Source organism: Dermacentor variabilis, chromosome 7, assembly GCF_050947875.1.
Source record: "Dermacentor variabilis isolate Ectoservices chromosome 7, ASM5094787v1, whole genome shotgun sequence".
NCBI lineage: Eukaryota > Metazoa > Arthropoda > Arachnida > Ixodida > Ixodidae > Dermacentor > Dermacentor variabilis.
The window spans coordinates 152,338,801-152,359,241 of record NC_134574.1 but is presented as its reverse complement, the minus strand read 5'-3'; the positions used below and the strand labels follow the sequence as shown (position 1 = coordinate 152,359,241).

Sequence of the window (20,441 nt, the reverse complement as noted above, 5' to 3'; positions counted from 1 at the left end):
CGTTGGTGAGTGCGTGCTTTAATGACCTTGTAAATGCTTGCCAGTGTCGATGAATGTGCATTCACGTTGCTCTTTGCATGTAACGCTTCTGCCACTGCTTTCAGTTTTTTCTCCAGGTCATCTATCTTGAATTTAAACCTGAGTTCGACTTCTATGCAGAGCTGGAAAAAAGTAGGTGCGATGAATCGAAAGTTGTAAATAATATTAAATGCAAAATGAAACTTCTGATATCCGCGCCATCAGGGTTGTTGGCAAAATAAGTTTTAATTTCAAACGCTACACTATACAGTTGCCCTGATGGCAAGTATTCTTTCCACCGTTTATAGTTTTATATATCAGCGACCTGCCATTCCTTGCAGTAGAGAATTAGACAAGGCTGTGTTTCTCTGCTCTTCTAACACTGAGGCATAGACATGCACTCACAATGTTTTCCAACAAGAAATACTCAGGCAAATATTCACTTGTTACACACCGACAATACTTGATTACCACATGGTGACCTATGTGTACGAATGTCCTACACATCATTGCAGCAAATGAAACACTCTAGAAACAAAAATTCTGTTTCTATGGTGTGTTATCGTTCAGAAATCTCTAAAAAAAACTTACGCCACTAAATATACAAAGTGATCGGAGAGTAAGGCGTAGAGCTTTGAGAAAACAAAGAAGTTGTACAAAATTTCCACTTGTGTTCGAGACCACTAACCTTTCGGGCAACCAGGCTGTGGACTCTGTCCTTCGGCCATTCCAGTGTTTTACTCTGTGTGACCAAGATAGAATACAGTGTAAAAAACGGGGTAATTTCACAACAAAGCGCGAAATTATGGCGTGCTATTCAGGATCGCTGCCGCAGTGGAAGGAAGGGAGCTGCTACGACGGCATGGCCACGCTGTGGGGAGAGCGCGGCATCTAAAGGGACACTGAGGACAATATAACACACTTTCGTCGTTACCAAAATCTCATATTGGGCCTTCCATAGCTTTTTTTGTTGGCTTGTTCGGAGCCGAAGTACGCACTTATTCCTGAGAGATTGTCAAGTTTTTGCCGTCGCTTTGATTCAGCCCCGGACTCGCTGGTGATGTCAACTGGAAGACTGATGTATACCATGACGTAAACGCGTTAATTCACATTAACCGCCCGCACCTTGCACAGTCGTCGTATAACTTCTGTCTTCCACCGTGGTCATACAGTTCATGCGGCACTGGCGCCGCAGTCGAGCAGTCTTGCTTTTGTTTTGCATAAAGAATGGACTGCGCCTACATCGGTTCGGTATAGAGCCACACGAACATCTTTACTCGTATCCGGAGTGTGACGCTGAAAGCTTGTGGAACAGAAATTAATACACAAGGTGCGAACATACGTGCAGAGTTCTATAAAACAGGTCGAATAATACTAATACAGTAGCCGTACATTGCAAACGTGTGCATTCGTGAACATACAAAAACATAGACATCACCACCAACGCACACGCATGCAATCAGGCAATACTGGCAGGTGAAGGTCAGTGGTTTCACAAAGGTACAAGAAAGTTTTTTTTTTCACAAAAGTTTAAAATTATCAGGTACTGAACCCACTAACTTTCCGAGCGGCCAAGCTGAGAACTCTGATGCGGCACTGCGGCAACTTCACTTTCTTGTTCTGAAACATCTAGGTAGAATACAAACTAAAACATGCGACGGAATTTCTTCACAGCATAACGAGAAATTCTGGCAGGCTAATTCTTCGCCGCGCGCCGTCTATGTTACACGAAAGCCTCAGTCGAGTACGTTTGGTTACGTGCTGCATAAAGCGTGGACGATGGTTCTGTAGTGCCACACATATTTTCAATCGTACCCAGCGCACTACAAACCAATTCAGAAGCAACGAAATTACGGACCGAGTTCTAGAAATCAAGTTTGAAACCCTAGTACGGCAGTCGTGCAGTGGAAGCGTGCGCGTTTATTACTACACGAAATTTCGCATACCACCACCAGGTGCACAGACATGTGATCAGGAAATATATAAATAACTGCGGATTACCACCATACTGTTCAGAGAATGCACGCGTCGACACCAGGCGCCTGAGGCAGTACTTGTCTAAAAGAAGTATATCACAGATAAGCAGATATATCGACCCATAGTGTCGCGAGCATGAATGCAAGAGCAACGTCTATTTTCAATTACTTCAACATTGACAGGTTTGAGCGCTGAAATTCGATAGTGAGTATGTCCAATTAGGTGCAATTTTCTTGATTCAGAATAATGGAGATGCGATAATATATAACTGCCTTCAATTTTGCCATCATACAACTGCCCGGAAGGCGCTAAAATATTAGTTATTGGCAAATTTTAGCTAATGATGCTTCTGATACTGATGTCATTAGTAGAAAAGTATGTTCGCCTCGCCTAGGAACTCTGATACAGCGGCATTTTCACTACGCTCATAGCCTTTTTATGGAAATTTGTATAGCTAATGAAAACACCACTGGTGTATATATGTATATATATGATTATTTCTACGGTAATAATATTTTTTCAATCACTTCTGGCATTTCGCATGAAAATAAGTATTTAGTTTTAATACTCGGACAGTTATACGATAATTATACTGGTAATAAAGAATATGTTTAACCTACTAAATGACAATACTTACTAAACCCATGTCAAGTAATTTAGTGCATACATTCCTGTACATGGTTTGAAGCCAATGATTTCATTAGGCAAATTCCCTTGGCAATGATCTTGAAACAAGAACCAGTTTTGAGATGAGCACAGTCAAACTTGCCGAAAAAATGCAGTGATCTTCCATTTACCTTTTAGAACGCCTTTTTATTCATTGGATCTCGAATGTTACTCATACACCAATGGATATATTCGTAAACTTTAGGGACGCATATCTCAACACTCGATGTCATCCTTGTAGTTCGTTCGGCGGGGATATGGACACGTGTAACTGCTTTATATTGGGTTAGCAGGTTTCACCGTCTAAGAAATGTTATCGCTCAGCGCAGGACGCGGCTGCATGTATCGGAAGCTTCTCAAATGCTATCGAGGGTTCTATCCGCTGTCTGTTTTCACTGGACCTTGTGTAGCCTGACTGCTTGTAAACGCGGCGGGAATTGTGTAGAACTTTCTGGAAGACACGCGGGCACTAGCGATTATTCTGGAACCTTCGATGACTGAGGCATAAAAGCCTCAGTCATCAATCGGCAACACAGTCGGCAATCATCGATAAACTCATCTGCGGGGCAAGCGGGTCGCTTGCCCCGCAGATGAGTTTATCGATGATTGCCGACTGTGTTCGCAGTTGTCGTTGTTCTTTGAGTGTAGCCTGTTTCTGAGGGCACAAATTCGCCAAATAAAAGTTAGTTTCGTCATTCACAGTATTGCTACTGTGTTCTTCAGCGTCACTACTACGTGACGTCTGGAGGAGGCGCACTGCGTTCGTGTACCGGACTCCCCCAACTAGCCGTGATCAATACCGAATTCGACCGCGGCTAGAATGCAATTGAAACATATTGCGTAAAGTAATTACCTGAAATTTTCAGTAGACAAAATTATTGAATTGGACAAATATTCAAATTCATCTTTTGCGCAAATAATGTCTGCCTCTGAGAATAATCTAGCTCAAGTAAAATTGTGCTGCATGACGCATGGTATTTCCATGAAAATAAGAACATTTATAATATATAGGCACATATGGCTGCCACTTGCTTACATGCGCCCTTGATTTAAACGTGTCATACCGGTTGTGACGGCATGAACTAGCCCATGTGCTAATGAGAGAATGCGATGCAGACGAGCTGGGGTCAGGGCGCCAAGAAAGACGTCATTTACAAACTAAAAAAGCCACGCTAGCAGGAACATCGAATTGAATTTTTCTTTGTATTCTACCGCGGTCAACTGAAGCCCTTCTGGAAAAAGGGTAAAGTTCTAAAAACGATGTACATATAGAGATTGAAAACGACCTGCCGTTCACCCTGCTTTCGCTCTCACGCGGCATGAAGGAACAAAAACCGTAAAAGATTTAGACGGCGCAAACGTTTCGTTTACGAAGCAACGAAGTAACATGACATAAGCAGCTAAGTAAGCGCACGTGTTATATTTAAATTATGGGGTTTTACGTGCCAAACCCACTTTCTGATTATGAGGCACGCCGTAATGGAGGACTCCGGAAATTTTGACCACCTGTGGTTCTTTAACGTGCACCTAAATCTAAGTACACGGGTGTTTTCGCATTTCGCCCCCATCCAAATGCGGCCGCCGTGGCCGGGATTCGATCCCGCGACCTCGAGCTGAGCAGCCTAACACCATAGCCACTGAGCAATCACGGCGGGTCACGCGTTATTTTGCAGATAGGTTAGGGTGGCTTGAAGGCCGTGAAAAACATTGCTTATCGCCGAGCTCGCTGACCAATTCGCTCGTTGCCGTACAGGAGGCCATGAAGGCCAAACGATGACCATCCAAATACAACAACGCATAGTTTTTGTATCAGACACGCGCATGCGCAACGCCCTTTCAGTGCTCTCGGAAAAGTAACAGTATAATTGAACTACGAATTAGATATCTCATATAAAAGGTAATACATCCTGGACGTGTTGCAGGTGGGAAAGTGAATCCTGTGGGCATACTATTCGCAATCTCAGAAGGCGAAAAGTAGCGCGAGAAAAAACAAAAAAGAATTCCACGGAAAAGGCGAAGAATAGCGAAGACTGCCTACGCACGGGAAGATGAGCAAGAAGGTCATTTGCGTGCCTGTTGACATCGAGAAGTGCTATAGCGCGGGAACTGCTTCGTGCGTCATCGATGAGTGAGCTTCAGTCTTCAGTGGAAAAAACTTTGCATGTCTGCCAATTGTTCTGCCACTTTGTTCCTTGTGACCGCCCTGGTGACCGATCTGGTGAGTCCCCAAAGCACGACAAACGAGCGTTCCTGCATTCCGCTGGATCGAACATCGCCAGCGTGGCTGGGATTCGAACCCACTACCACCTGCAGGGTGAGCAACCCCTACAGATAGACGAGAGAGAAGATGAAAGGAAAAGATGTGGCTTAACTGGGGGGCTAAGTTGAGATTGTTATAATGTCGTTTAGGTGCTATATAAGAGGCTAGGAAAAAAATTACTTTTGTCCTGGTGGAGCCAGAGGATCCCGCAGTTATTTATTTGGAGCGAGGTGGCCATGTTATGACTGACATATATCAAAAGCTTGAAGTGCGGAAGGCAATTGCGTGCTTTGAAAAGAATTATTGAATGCTTACAATTTGTACCGATTAGCTAGAATAAACACGCATTTATTGGAAAGCGAACTTTCGCCAGCATTCCAGTTTTTTATCCGCTTGCGTTACTTTATCCGTATCTGCGCCCCAATTGGCCGAATGGCGTGTTTGTATTAAAGTTTTCCGGAAGCTATGTTGCTGCATGCATCTTCCTGCTGGTTATTGTACTGAATAATCGTAACAGCAAGCCATACAATGATGTCTACTCTTATTGAAGCAGAAGAGAAAAATGCACAAATTGGTAAGCCTGAAGTTTCACTTCGCGCATTCGAACAAGTCAGCACATCCCAGATATAACTGAAAGCCTGCTTGCCTGGCGTGTTACGTCACAAGCGCCAGTTTTTTCGAAGTCCCGCAGTAGACAACGCCTCTTTCGTGGGCTGTTGTACCTGTGCCACCTCAGCGTGTGCTGTGTGAGCTAGACGTTGCGGTCACTGTGTGCTTGATGCTACTGCTTCGAGGCAATATTAAACATGCTCTTTAAGTGCTGTGTGCGAGGGTGGCGACAAGCTACGCGAAGAAGCCGCAGCTGCATGTGTTTTCTTTCCCGAAGGAAGAAAGCTGCCGTCATGCGTGTTGCCGCAGGCAACACCGCGAAATGAATACGAAGCGATGAGCTCTACAGCGGTAGTTGAAGTCATTTCTAAACTCTTCGATAATGAAAACGCCAAATTAAAAAATTAAGAAAATTATTATGCTCCCTGCGCAGCGAACCCTCGTCAGCTTTTCGCGATGGCGTTTGTCTCGGCAGTCCCTCGCAAAATATTAAGTGACCATTTTGTGGGTAAATACGCAACTACGAGACAAATGTGCGAGCATTGCCTCGCACTTCCTTGAGGCCCCGGACACATGATTTAAACCGCTTTCACCACATTGCAAAGTGTTGTTGAGAAGCTTACTCGACACACGTTCTGTTTTTCGAGTAGCGAGACGCAACTATAGAGGGAGTTTCACGTAACTTGAATCAATATGATTTTGAATGAAGTGGTTAGCCGCAGCTGAATGAACCCAACGGCATACGCCTTGCAGTCATGGGGCGCTCCTTCGAGTATTATTGTATATTCCGCTTAATTCGTTAATTAACTAATAAAAATTGTGCAAATTTTTAATATTCACTTGATGGGCCAAATGCGTTTCGTTGCGTTGCATAGAAAGGATTCAGAAACGACCGATCCAAATTTTTGTGGCAACGTAAACGCTGCGTGGCGATATTTTTTTCGGTGTTCAAAGAAGCCCGCGAAATAGGAAATATGAAAGTTTGTGAAGAATATAAGACAAAGTATTACCACTTTAAAGCCGTATAGGATGTTTCCCGGCCTCAGACGAACACCGCCGATTTTAAGAGCTGGCCACTTACGCTTGCGCGTAAAAGCGTGTGGCATCAATGAACATTATGAACGCCCGTTCTGCATATATATCCGCATACGGTAAAGACTCAACGTTCTTGAGTATAACGCTCACTGAAAGCACGAATTTCGCGCACGTAAGTGAGGAGCGAAGGCAGCGCTCGGAGCCAACGCGCCGAGATAGGCCGGCTTCGCTGTGTACTTTGCGCGATGACGCACATACTAGAGCGTACGCAACGGCGTTGCGTACGTAAGATCGCTACGTTCTGCAGAGTGCGCATGTGCAGAACGCAACACGAACGGTGCGTGATGCGTACGCGGCCGCTGCGTACGCACGCATCCGATGCTTTTGGTGCAGTTCGTCGAAAATGACCGTGCCAGCCTCAGAAAGCAAGTACTCGCTTTTTTATTTTTCTCGATATGATTCGTGTATTTCATCCGTATTAAAAAAAGAGTCTCTTAAAGGCCTAAATATAGTTCCACGAAGCAGGAACGCCCCCAGACGCTACATCACGTTAGCGAGATCAACAGCGTCTTGTTCGACCGGCGGTTCGACGTACTGGCGGACGCGGCCAATGCGCTCCGACGCGCCCGGCGTCTAACGCTCGCCCTCTTACGTATACGCAGGCATTTCGCAGTACTAAAAGCCCTAACGCGACACGCGCTCCTACGTTCGGCAAAGCACTTGCGTGCTTCCTACGTATCGTCCTGACGCTGTACTAAAGCTGTCTACTGTTGCGACTGCAGCCACATGTTTTCTGAGATTGCGCTCGCACGTAGAGCGAGATCCCCTAAATGAAATAAAAGCGCCAGCTACTCTCTCTCCCTCCGGCCCCTGCGTTGGCTCCTCCTACGCTTTCTAAAACTGGTACAGCGCAACATAGAGAGGAAGAAACAAGCCGAGCCGGCCAGATAAAGGAACACAGCACTCTGTTTCTTCATCTGGCCGGCGCAGCTTGTTTCTTCCTTCCTATGTTGCGCTGTACCAGTTTTAGAATGCAATACCAACTCGCCCATTCCTCAACTCCGCCTACGCGGTGCTGAACTAGCACTCTCTCTCCGAAGACGCTCTGGCGTTCTCCGCGCGTCTCTCTTCAACGCTAAGCGGCGAAAACACAAAAGCGCGAAGCTATATCAGCAGTCGGCACTCTTTGTCGGCATCCCAGATCGGTTTCTAGGTACCATCCACGCGGCGCTGCCGCCGCCCGAGTACATTTCGTCACGAGTCATAACGATTCGACAGGGATGGATAAGGTTCGAAACAACAAGAACGGTTTATAATGATCGGAACGTCATCAGCAGACCTAACGTCATCAGCGGACCTGTTTGCCAGCGTACCGTCACCGCTTCGCAACGTACAGCGATACACTCAAAAGGTGCTGTTCGCATACATTGAGGCGGAAAAGAGACAACGCCATAGAATGTATGACTGAGTCGACAAAAAGCACATGCGTTTGAAGACTACTCGATTGAAGCCGGGCAGGAAAGTTGCAAACAAACCAACGGCGAACATGCCGCAGTTAGGATAGTGAAAAAACTAATCAAGCCGCATACAAGTGGCAGCATATGAGATTAATTATATAAGAATATGAGATTAGCCGTTGCTTGACAGTGTATTAGCCCGATCCGTACATAGGTATATACGCTGACAGGCACATTGTTAAATGGCGTTGGTTGTCAAAAAATATTTTTATTGGTCTCCTTTCAGATACCACCATGCGTTTCCTGGTCGTCCTTGCCGCATCCCCTGCTCTGATGGCCTTGCTGCTCGCTGGTAGATTTTTTTTTCTTTTTCATTCACGGCAGCCTTCAAAGATTACTGCTTTTGAACGCGTGAATCTGGAGGTCCAGTTGCTCAGTGCAATTAATAAAGGGAAAATAGACTTCCACCCAAACGCAGCTAATTTCTACAAAGGAAACCCATACAGGTTCCTCGAAAGAAAAGCCACGCAGTTGAAGAAAAATTGGTCCTGGTCGGGGACTGGAATCCGCGACCACCGCCTTTCCGGGGCAGCCGCACTACCAGCTGAGTTAACCAAGCGGCTAGCAGATGGCCGGGCAAAGTCAAATTTATCAACAACTCGAAGCAAAGCCAAGAGTTTGACGTAAAAGTTCTGCGGAAGCCCGCAAGGTTCTTTAATTTGAATTTGCCCTGCCATCTGCTAGCCGCTGGTGTTATTATTTATTTATTTATTTATTTATTTATTTATTTATTTATTTATTTAATAATACTGTCAACCTTCATAGAGGGTCATAAAAGAGAGGACAATACAGTTACATACATCAAATATGGACAATGTTAATGCACGTAAAGTTGCTTAACACTTGTCAATTTGCAGTGAATAAGATGTTCATTGAATGCTGTTCAGCTCATTTCTGACATTTATCAAAATACGTACAAGGAACGTCGAGTCTCACATATCACTTGGCACTTCAAAACTAAATTGAAAACTCCCGCAAATACGTCTCAGCAGCATTTTCACAGTCAGTGACATCTTTTAGGCTAACAATAGCGTCTGGCAATTGGTTCCACGTTTCTGTCGCATCCGGGAAAAATGAGTATCGAAATGTTTCACTGTTCGTACGGTAAGGCTTTATGACGTAGTCGTGGTTAGTTCGCGGGCTTTTTTTTTTTTTTTTGTCTGGAGCGTGTAGATATTTGAGCTTATCAATCTCAGATGGTAGATGGTAGTACGGCTGCCTCGGAAAGGTGGTGGTCGCGTGTTCGAGTCCCAGACCAGGACAAATTTTTCTTCAACTGCGAGGCTTTTCTTTCGAGGAACCAGTATGGGTTTCTTCTGTAGCAATTAGCTACGTTTTGGTGGATGCGTCATTTTCCCTTTATTATTTACCCCTCTCCACCTTGCGGGTTTCCGCAGAACTATTACGTAATACAGTGCAATGTTTATTGAATGTCGTATCCCATAATTTCTTCATTAAAGTTCACTGGACGCCGCTTTGGCACTGCCCGTTCTCAATATGATTAAACTCACCGGAAGTTCTGGATATTCACCGGAACGACAGCTGTGGCCAGAACGTCACAATGGGCGGGGCCTCTGAACGGGATAGCTCTTACGACTTCATTTTGCTGCAGTTACGACGGCCTTCAGTTGCCATTTCATAGAGTCATCGACTATAAAACCTGGAACAATTTCGAATACAGAAAGTAGTCGTTTGGTCTCTTGTTCAGCAGGATTTGAAACAGCCCATTGTCCTTCAACGGCCGGAAGTCCCCGAGGTGCTCAAGCTGGAGCACCTTCTATTCCCCTGAACACGATCGTCAGACTTTGTCCGTGTGGTAGAACTACTCTTTGTAGACTTACGGCGAGTTGCCTTCCGGTCTTTTAATTCGTAATTTATCAAGAAGTTTGTTGCGTTGCTGTGGGTACGCTATCGGAGAATATTGTGCATTATTGCTTAAGAAGAAAGTGGTATCCGGAACAGTTGTATTTTGAGTGATTTTGCTACTGGTCCTGTGGGGATGCGCGACTTTCACACGTCACCTCATATGTTTTTTTTCCCGCATAGCTTCCGTCTACTGTATTCTGGCTTCTCCGCGTGGCTTGGTACCGGCGCAGTCGGTCTGGTTGAAGCGCATTACGAAAGATGGTGCGATGGATGGAATGGAATGATGGATGTAATGAGCGTCCCATTTGGAACGGGGCGGTGGGTTGCGCCATATAATAGCTCTTGCTATTATACTGCCTAATGTCCTATCCAAGTTAAAGAAGAAAAAAAAAAAGAAAAAGAAAACACTATGAACTCCTACAACCGCGTTTTCTGACCCCCTATTGCGAACTTTGCTTTTGTACGTCTCTGTTTTTTGTCCTTTCCCTACTTCCACCAATCTTACAATCGCCTTTTACTAATCTCTATTGCGGGCATATTTACTTTTTCCCTGCTCTACTCTCGGTGAACCCAAGGGCTTCAAAGAGATCAGTGGTGCTTAAATCGACCGCTGGGCAGACGCCTTCACATTCTAATAATACGTGCTCCATCGTTTCCCTAGCGTTACCGCAGCAACCATTTGCTTCTTCTTCCTTCTTATATCTCGCTTTATAGGTGCGTGTTCTAAGGCTTCCCGATCTCGCTTCGAAAAGTAATGAGCTTCCCGATAAGTTATCATACATTGTTTCTTTCCTGATTACGTTTTGACACTTCAGTAGTTAGTCATGGCGGGTTTCTTTTTCATTGCCGCCACCCACAAAGAATATTTCAGCCTCTCAGACTATCCGCTTGACGTTTTTTGTTGCTTTGGTGCCCGCCCTACAGGCCGCATACATGCTGGTAAGCTTCCCAGTTCTTTTCCTACATCGTGAATAAATGTTTTTCCTGTACGGATACCTCAACACTAACCCAGCTCATTTACTTTCTTCCATATTTCTCAGTCGTTCTTCATAATCAACTTTACTGTGCGCTTCCCTCACTTCAAAACTACTCCAGCCCATATCACCCCGCACAGCTTCATTTGTAGTCTTCCCGTGAGCGCCCAATGCGAGGCGACCCACTGACCTTTGGTTCCCATCTTGTCCTGATTGTACCCCTGGTTTCAAGCAAACAACGAGATACAGCGAGATAAAGGAAAAAAGTAGGTAGGAAAAAGCATGCGCTTGCTGCGGTAAAGCTAGGGAAACGATGGATCATGTTGTATTAGAATGTGAGGATATCTGCCGAGCGGACGATTTAGAAATCACTGGCCTCCTCGAAGCTCTAGGGTTCAGCGGGAGCAAGGGTAAAGTAAACACGTCGGCAATAGGCATTAGTAAGAGGCAATTGGAAGATTGGTGGAATAAAAGTAGGGAAACGACAAACAATGGCGGCGTACACAAACAATGTTAACAATATGGCTTCAGATACATTGCTTATGGTAATTCATCGTGTTTTCTTTCGTTTCCTTTCTTTTCATATTTAACATAGGTAGCAAATCAGGCAATAAAAATAGGGAGAGCTTCGTGGGGAAACCCACTACCCCGTTTCAAATGGGACGCTCATAACATACATGCACCCATCCGCTAGGGGCCTCTACTGAGTTCGTCGATTTTGCTGTGATGTTTGTGGCGGAAGGACGTGGTTTTCCAGGGCTCTGTGGCGGCGTCGAAAGCAAAAGCATTCTTGTGTGTGCTTTGAGCTTGCTCCTGTGTCTTTATTTGCTGATTTTTTAGCCTTTAGATAGAAATTGGCAACTTTTCTTTCCTTTATTTCTTTTTCGTGTGCATGCGTGTGTTTATTTATTTACAATAAATACATTTTTTCGTGCATATTTGGTTTTGAAGGCAAGTCTGAGCGTCCTTTCGCGCCAGGTGTTTCAGCACGTGTTACAATGCAGGTCGTTAAGCGTTTATAGCCTTTAACTAATAGTTTGGAAGTCGCAAGGCTAATAGCTATTAGTACTTGTAGTGTGCATGCACTGGTATCGGGAATATTGCTTTTGTACCATAATGAACACGTGCGAACACGTCTCATACCTTAAGTCTATGCGGTATTTATTGCTAAAACATTGGTGATAATTTCTTGGCAGCATTTTAAGGACTATAGCTTCTGTGCGTATCAGGCTTTGCTAGATGGCACGTGCTCTGAAAGCTTCGCTGTTTGTATTGGAAAACGCCAAGTGCATCACGTGGCAAGAAACACGGTAAAGCGTGCAATGTGCAGGGCGTCCCTCAAGGTAGACAGAGGACGGATGAATCGAGAGGAAATCAAGTCAATCGGCAGACAATGTGATGTCGATGCTAATCTGAAGAAAACGGAGGCGTTCTAGGATGAGCTCGTTAAACCGGCCGAAGAGCTTAAAAATGAGCTAAATGTGGAGCGTGATGCACGGAAGGTGCATGAATGCACGAATGCTATAGCGTTAAGGACCCCGCGTCGGAAAAAACCCGGCGTCGGCGGCATTGTCCGTATGAAAAAAATAATCCGGAACCACGCATCCCGAAATACGCAGGCCCTCCTCGTTACGCGTGGCGCGTGGGCGTCATTCAACTAATGAATTTCTGAAAGTAAAATGCGGCAGAAAATGTGTAATGTACGACTTACACACAACCTACAGGCATGATGATGTCGGGTTCTGATTTCAATGTGCGAGACAAAATGATTGTCAGGTGGAAACTCAAACACAAACCCCTTTCCCAGCTCAAAGAAGAGTGGCGCAAACGAACAAGGACAAGATAGAAATATGGACTAACTGTCGTTTGAGGTCTTAATAGGAGCGCCGCGGCCTGCTTGGTTCCTTGCAACACCAACCAGATAGCACTCGCCCCTGGGCATCTGCGGCAGCAGCGGCGCCTGCTGTGGGGAGGGGGAACGAGAAAAAAGAACCGGAAAGCTCGACTTCGTGCATAGCGTCTGCAGCCAGCGTTTCCAGGAGGACATTAGGGTTACATAAGCTGCAGTTGCCGGAAGCTTGCACTAAACTGTCGCCTGAATCAGCCGCTGGGCAGTTGGTTTCGCTGCTAACACTTAAGAGCGAGATCTCAATCAGTGTTCGAATGCTTTTTTTTTTGTCAATGAATGTAAATATCTAATAACCTTAAAGAAACACTATCAAACAGGAACCACCCAAACAGTGACCTTCAAACAGCTTACATCGCTGCAACCAAACTTGATCGAGCCGAGGTCCTCAAGCCCCGCCCGAGGATCACAAGAACAACAACGCCTCTTCTTACTACTAAATTCTCAAACGCCCTCCCAAACGTGAATAACATCCTAAGTAAATACTACCCGATTCTCACCAGCAACCAGAAACTTAAGAAGATTTTTCCCGACCCTCCCAGAGTGGCCTACAGACGCAACACTAATTTTAAAGATGTTCTTGTGCACGCCAAACTACAGAAACAGAAGAAGTTGGGAACCAATCCCTGTGGCCGCCCCAGGTGCTCTACATGCAAACACATTCAATCTACTACTACAGTAAAAAGTACAGCGTCGAATTACACACACAAGGTAACTTCGGCTTTCACCTGCACATCAAGCAACGTAGTCTACTGTCTAGAATGCGCCGCTTGTAGCAAACAATACATAGGTGAGACTGGACAACAAATTAATACAAGACTCAATGGTCACCGCGCGGACACAAAACACAATTTACCCAAAGCAGTAGCCAGCCACTTTAATGAACATGGACATATGTTTGACAAAGCAAGGCTCTATATACTACAAACAAATTTCCGTTCCCCTCGCGAAAGGAAGTATACGGAATCATACCTCATACACAAGTTTGATTGCCTACACCCGACAGGAATTAATTTGGCACGCGGCAACTTAGAATCTTTAAAAGCTGTAACTTAAATCTGAAACTCTCATATCATCAACCAATACACAAAACACGTGGCCACCAGCCAACTTTAATTCTTTACCTCACCTACTCTTCCATTCCGAAAAAATTTTTTCCTGCCTACTACTCAATTTAATGTACTCTTTCAGGTTTTTACGTCTATACCAACTGTACGATCCCCTTCTTCCATGTACACTTGCCCCCTTCTGCGCGCGTCACCCTCCTGTTTGTTATACCGGTTTCAGCCCCCTCCCCCTCTCCCTTCCCTCCCCCCCTTTTTCTTTAATCTTTTTTTTCTTGAAATCCCCTCGACAACACATTCCGAAGTCAATATGCCTTTTTCGGCGCCTCAACACAGAGTATCGCCATCTCTGGATGCCGCCGTAACGACACCTACGTTAAGCGCGTGGGGCAGTGCCCCTTGAAAGACGATGCCGCTGCCTTTCAGTCACCCCATACATTGCACCGCAGACTCCTCGTCGCCACCTTAACTATTTCAAAGTTACTCGACGTATTACTACTATGCTACTCAAGTCACTTTCAACTCATGTTTTTTTTTTTTGTGTCTGGGTTTTTCTCCTTTCTCTTTTTTTTGTTTTTTTTTGTCTTTTGTGTTACTCGCGCGCTGACCGCTTGACTGACCGTTTTAATGCCTCAAAAACATGCCGCCAACGACTCCCCCTGAATACCTCCTAACCTTTCGCATCCCCAACACGCTCCCAAGCCCCTGTATTTCTTAAAGATTTCACTTTTCTCTTTCTTTTTCTTTCACTCCCCCCTTTTTTGTCTGTCTTGGTGCCGCCCTGGTTCCCCCCCCATTTTTTTCCCTTTTTTTTCCTTTTTTTCTGCTTCTATTTCTTTTCTTTTCTCCCCGCGTGCCCACTCTCACGCTCTTGTCCCCTCGTCTTGAGAATGAAGCTCACAGACGTCGGACGACACCGCTTGTTTCCTCTTGTAATCCCTCTCTTTAAAACCAGCCGCCAGCGACAACACCCGCACGTGACGTCACTGCACTAACCCTTTAAAACTGACACGCCGAGGATGACGAGGCCGCCTTTGACGAAGATAGGTCCTCCTATCGAAACGTTGGCCAGCCTGTCTGAGGCACTTCATCCCTGTTTACAAACTTTATACCATAATAACGTGAGAGTAATTCATACCAATCATTTCATGATTTTTTTCCCTTCTTAATAGAAGCCGCAACCGGTGGGCAAGACAAGGGCATTGATCCAGCTTGCAAGACCCCAACACTGCCGCCTGCCGTAGATTACGACAACGACAATCTCGACTTACGATATATATATGACAATACCAGTGGGTTGTGCACAGATGTCCTCACTGAGCAGGACCGTAACAATACGTTCGACAGCTTATATCAATGTGTGTCTCTGTGCAATCCTGGTACGTATCAAGGCTGAAAATATTTTATTCCACTCTGTACTATGGGTAGCACGCTTTAAGGGCACGTCTTCAGGTTTTGAAGTTGCAAAGAATGAAAGAAACAAACAAACCCGGTGCGTAAAATCACCTGGTGACGACAATGTCTGCCAAATATTATTTATTGGGAATTTTTTTTGAAATACCTCACGGGGTGACGTAGGGTAGAATATACGTCCTATGAAGTTGCGTTACACCCATGCAAACCATGTGAGTAACTGAAAATTACAACGAAAGGCTGCGCGTCCGCATTCTCAGAGCAACCAATCTATAACTTCCAGCAAAGACTACGTCATGGGTTTCGCCTACAACGCCAATGAACTCGACTGCGCAGGGTCCAGCGATCAGTAGCCGTCGGCAAAGAGAATACAAGGAATCTTACAAAAGTCAGAACACGCAAAGCCGCGCCATAAACGCATTACGCAGCATAAATAGACGTCTGGAAATCGCAGAGATCCCACACACTGTGAAAATAAACGTTATTCGAAGAGAGCGGAAGATACAGCGCAACGCAAGGCTGCACATTTTAATGCGAAATCATTATATGCCCCATTACGCGAAGATCGGTCTGTGTGACCGATTGATGGTACCATAAATGGCCGACGGCGAAAATCATAAACGTCCGTCAAAAATTTTCGGAGTGATTGACGTAAAATTTCTCAGGGGGTTTCCTGTAAAGAAAGTAAAAGAATGGCTTTAAAATTCACCTGCGCACGTGCGACTCCGGAACTACGATGCCGGAACCGTTTAGAAATCGTTCTATATTGAGTTACCCATCGCGATCAGAAAAACACTTCTATCGCGGACAAATCAAAAGTTTTTAGGCATGTAACGTTTACGCAATGAGCTGCAATAATTCCGAAGCGCGCTGCTGATTGTACCTGCTCATATGCCCCTTCCTGCTATCAAAGTGAGTGCATCGTGCACGTTATTTTTATTCGAAACACGAATTGCTGTAGGGGCTCAGTAGCGCAGAGAAAAAAATAATTGTCGTGCGAAAGGAAGAGAAAATATGATGAGAAAGTTTACAGTATCACGCACATCATGAGAAAAATAACGTAGTGACAACAGTAGCAGAGCTCAAAATACACATCTTCTTCATGTAAAAAAGGCCGTAGTTCGCACCAATTTATTTCCTCTACATTCGCACTTATATTAGTTTTCGCGGGTTTTCGTTTGTACTCATGAAGATCAAGAACGCGAATTCGCAACTGCTAAATTACAACTATTCTAAGTGCGGCGGTAATAGATATTTCAATAAGTTCCCCGCGTGAACTGTACAAACAATGTCTAACCGACCGCAGACGCATGTGCTGTAGATTGAAGGAGGCGACGTGTAGGCGCTTTGTGCCCATAGAGAAAGGCTGCATCCCAAGGAAGCCTTTCTTACGCGCTGCTCAGCACCATTGTAGCGGCCCGTCTCCCCACTCTGAGGATTTGCCCTTTGAGCGATAGTCTCTGCATAGGCATCCTTCTCTCATTTGGCGCCTCAGCCTTGGGCGGCGATTCAGCACCAGTTCCACCTCGTTACGAATAACTTCTCCGATGTGTGAGACATGCAGCCGAGACCGTGAGTTGTTTGGTCTACCGCCTTGATCACGCTACTACCGGAACCGTTTAGAAATCGTTCTACATTGAGAAGGCTTCTATCGAGAACACTTCTATATTGAGAACCCTTCTATTGTGGACAAATCAAAGAAGTTTTTAGGCATGTTGGGCCCTCGGCGCTGCACTTGTCGGCGATAATGTAGCCTCCCCACCGACGGGATTATCTGACTGAGCTATGGCAAATGCTCGCTTGCCATAGTCGGAAGTTGAAATCCCGCTATAAGGTTTTTGTAATGATGGTGAGCTTGAAAATCACCTCATCCAGTGCACAACTTCTACAGGCTTGGAGTGACACCTGTCAACGGCTAAAGATGCCGAGAGCGAGTGGAGCTATACTAATCCAGGTGCAACCAAATTAGGAAGGCCCACAAAGGTTTAACACGACACTCCCTCACCAGTTCAGGAATTGGCCTCCCTGGTGCAGTATTCGGCCACCCCCTCTCAAATGGCTAACTCAATTACCCAATAGCGCTCAGTCCCCAGCAGCTGCGGAGCACCTGACCAAGGCGGCGATCAGACCTATAACGAAGCATAGGAGGCTAAGAATCTCCGCATCCGGACAAGCCACCAATGGAAATTGACCCTTGAAACGTTTAACACCCAAATCCTCTCGAGTGAGGCTAGCATAGCAGGACTCTTTGAGGAATCATCAGACATTGTTTAGGATATCATCGGCCTTAGTGAGATTAGAAGAACTGGTGAGGCTTATACATTGCTGAATAACGTACATGTGCTCTGCTATGGAGGTATCCTAGATAAGAAGCAATACGGCATATGATTCCTAATCGATGACATGGCGATCAACATTGACGAATTCCACAGCATTAATGAAAGGGTTGCTGTAGTGGTAATCAAACTTAATAACAGGTATAGATTAAAGGTAGTACAAGCCTACACTCCGAAATCCAGTCACCATGATGAGGAAGTAGATCAGTTTTATGAAGAAGTTGAATTAGCGTTGAGAAAAGTGGAAACTCCATATACAGTAGTAATGGGCGACTTCAATGCAAAAGTGGGGAAAAAGCAGGCTGGTGAACAAGCAGTTGGCAACTACGGCGTCGATTGTAGGGACGCTAGAGGAGAGATGCTGGTAGAATTTGCAGAAAGGAATACGCTTCGAATAATGAGCACCTTTTTCAAGAAGCCTAGCAACAGAAAGTGGGCCTGGAAAAGCCCTAATGGTGAAACAAGAATTGAAATTGACTTCATACTTTCTGCTGTTCCCAGCATAGTGCAGGATGTAGAAGTGAAAGGTAGGGTAAAGTACAGTGATCATATGATAGTGAGGGCTCGGATTCACCTCAATGTGAATAGAGAAAGAGCGAAATTGGTCAAGAAGAAACAGGTCAACTTAGAGGCAGTATGGGTAAAAGCCGACAAATTAAGGCTGGTGCTTGTAAACAAATATGCAGCCTTAGAACAGAGAGAGGATGATGACATAGTGCTAATGAACGAAACCGTAACTAGGTTGGCTTCACAGGCAGCAGTTGAAGTGGCAGGCAAGGCACCAAGGCAACCAGTAGGCAAGAGAGAAAGCAAGGGTAGGAAAGGCAGGGAGGTCCACCAGAAGAGCATCCGGTTTGCTACCGTACACTGGGGGTGGAGGAAAGGGGAATAGAAAGAGGAAGGAAGGGAGAGAGTAAGTACTGAGTACGTGTGGGAGGGACAGCGTATACAATGACACTATAAGCGGTCTCTTAAGCCCGTGCACTTCAAGTACCGCACTAGTGCACGAATCGCTTTTCGAGCCAGTGACGGTTGTGGCCACGGTCCGAATATCTTTGACTCGGTGAACGGTCTCGAGCCCAGTCTGCGTAAAGTTGCCCGCAGAGAGAGGCGTTGGACATCGTAGCGAGGGCAGGTACACAATAGGTGCTCGATGGTCTCCTCGCACCCACAGGAGTCGCACATCGGGCTCTCGGCCATTCCCATACGGTAGGAGTATGCGTTCGTGAACGCCACTCCCAACCACAAGCGACACAACAAGGTTGCTTCGCCGTGGGAAAGGCTAGATGGCAGTTGTAGCCAAGTTCTCCCAAGTAACAACTGACCTAATGAAGAAACGAGGAAAAATGAAAGTGTCTAACTCAAGAGACAGGATAGAATTCGCGGAGCTACTAAAACTGATCAACAAGGCAAAAATAAGTGATATTCAAAACTATAACGTGAGAAAGACTGAAGAAGCCGTAAAAAATGGACGCAGCCTGAAATCGGTGCGAAGGAAACTTGGCATAGGAAGAAACAAGATGTATGCACTGAAAGATAAGGAGGGAAATATCATCAGCAATCTCGAAGACATAGTAAAAGCAGTGGAAGAATTCTATACTGACCTGTACAGTACCGAGAGGAGTCAGGATACCTTACTTAGAAACAGTAATGAACAGGATAGAGGAACTCCTCCTATAACTAGCGATGAGGTCAGAAGGCCCTTGCAAGACATGAAACGTGGAAGAGCGGCAGGAGAAAATGGAATAACAGTCGATTTAATCAAAGATTGAGCAGACATAATGCTTGAAAAAGTAGCGGCTCTCTACGCGAAGTGTCTATCGACTGCAAGGGTCCCAGAAAACTGTAAGAATGCGAACAATATACTAATCCACAAAAAGGGAGACGTTAAAGAATTGAAAAATTACAGGCCCATTAGCTTACTCCCAGTATTATATGAAATATTTACCAAAATAAACTCCGATAGAATAAGGGCAACACCGGACTCTAGTTAACCAAGGGAACAGGCTGGCTTCAGGAAGGGATACTCTACAATCGACCACATTCATGTCACCAATCAGGTTATCGAGAAATCCGCAGAGTACAATAAGTTTCTCTATATGGCTTTCATAGATTACGAAAAAGCATTTGATTCAGTAGAGATACCAGCAGTCATAGTGGTATTACGTATTAAAGGAGTACAGAACGCTAATGTAAATACCTTGGAAAATATCTACAGAGGTTCTACAGCAACGTTAATTCCACACAAGAAAAGCAGGAAGATACCTATAAAGAAAGGGGTCAGATAGGGAGACCCATTCTTTCCAATGCCCTTCACTGCGTGATTAGAAGAGGTAGTCAAGCTATTAAGCTGGGAAGGCTTAGGAGTAAAGATCGATGGCAAATATCGCAGCAACCTACGGTTTGCCAATGACATTGTTCTATTCAGCAACAATGCAGACGAGTTGCAACAAATGATTGAGGACCTTAACAGAGAGAGTGTAAGATTGGGGTTGAAGATTAATATGCAGAAGACAAAGATAGTGATAAGTAGCCAGGCAAAGGAACAAGAGTTCTGTATCGCCAGTCGACCTCTAGAGTCTGTGAAGGAGTACGTTTACCTAGGACAATTAATGACAGGGAACCCTGACCACGAGAAGGATATTCACAGAAAATTAAAAATGGGTTAGATCGGATACGCCAGACATTGCCAGCTCGTGACTGGAAGCTTACCATTATATTGAAAGGAAGGTGTACAATCAGTGCATTTTACGAGTGCTGAAATATGGGGCAGAGACTTGGATACTGACAAAGAAGCTTT

At 45.1% G+C, this 20,441-nt stretch overlaps 1 long non-coding RNA gene across 1 annotated transcript in view; it reads right to left on the bottom strand.

Annotated features, from left to right (window-relative positions):
- The window catches only part of LOC142588169 (uncharacterized), a 117,407-nt gene that overhangs the window by 5,403 nt on the left and 91,563 nt on the right, over window positions 1–20,441 (bottom strand). Inside the window, exon 2 of the long non-coding RNA XR_012829688.1 lies at window positions 707–760. This is a non-coding gene — a long non-coding RNA (uncharacterized LOC142588169). The remainder of the gene's footprint in view (window positions 1–706; window positions 761–20,441) is intronic.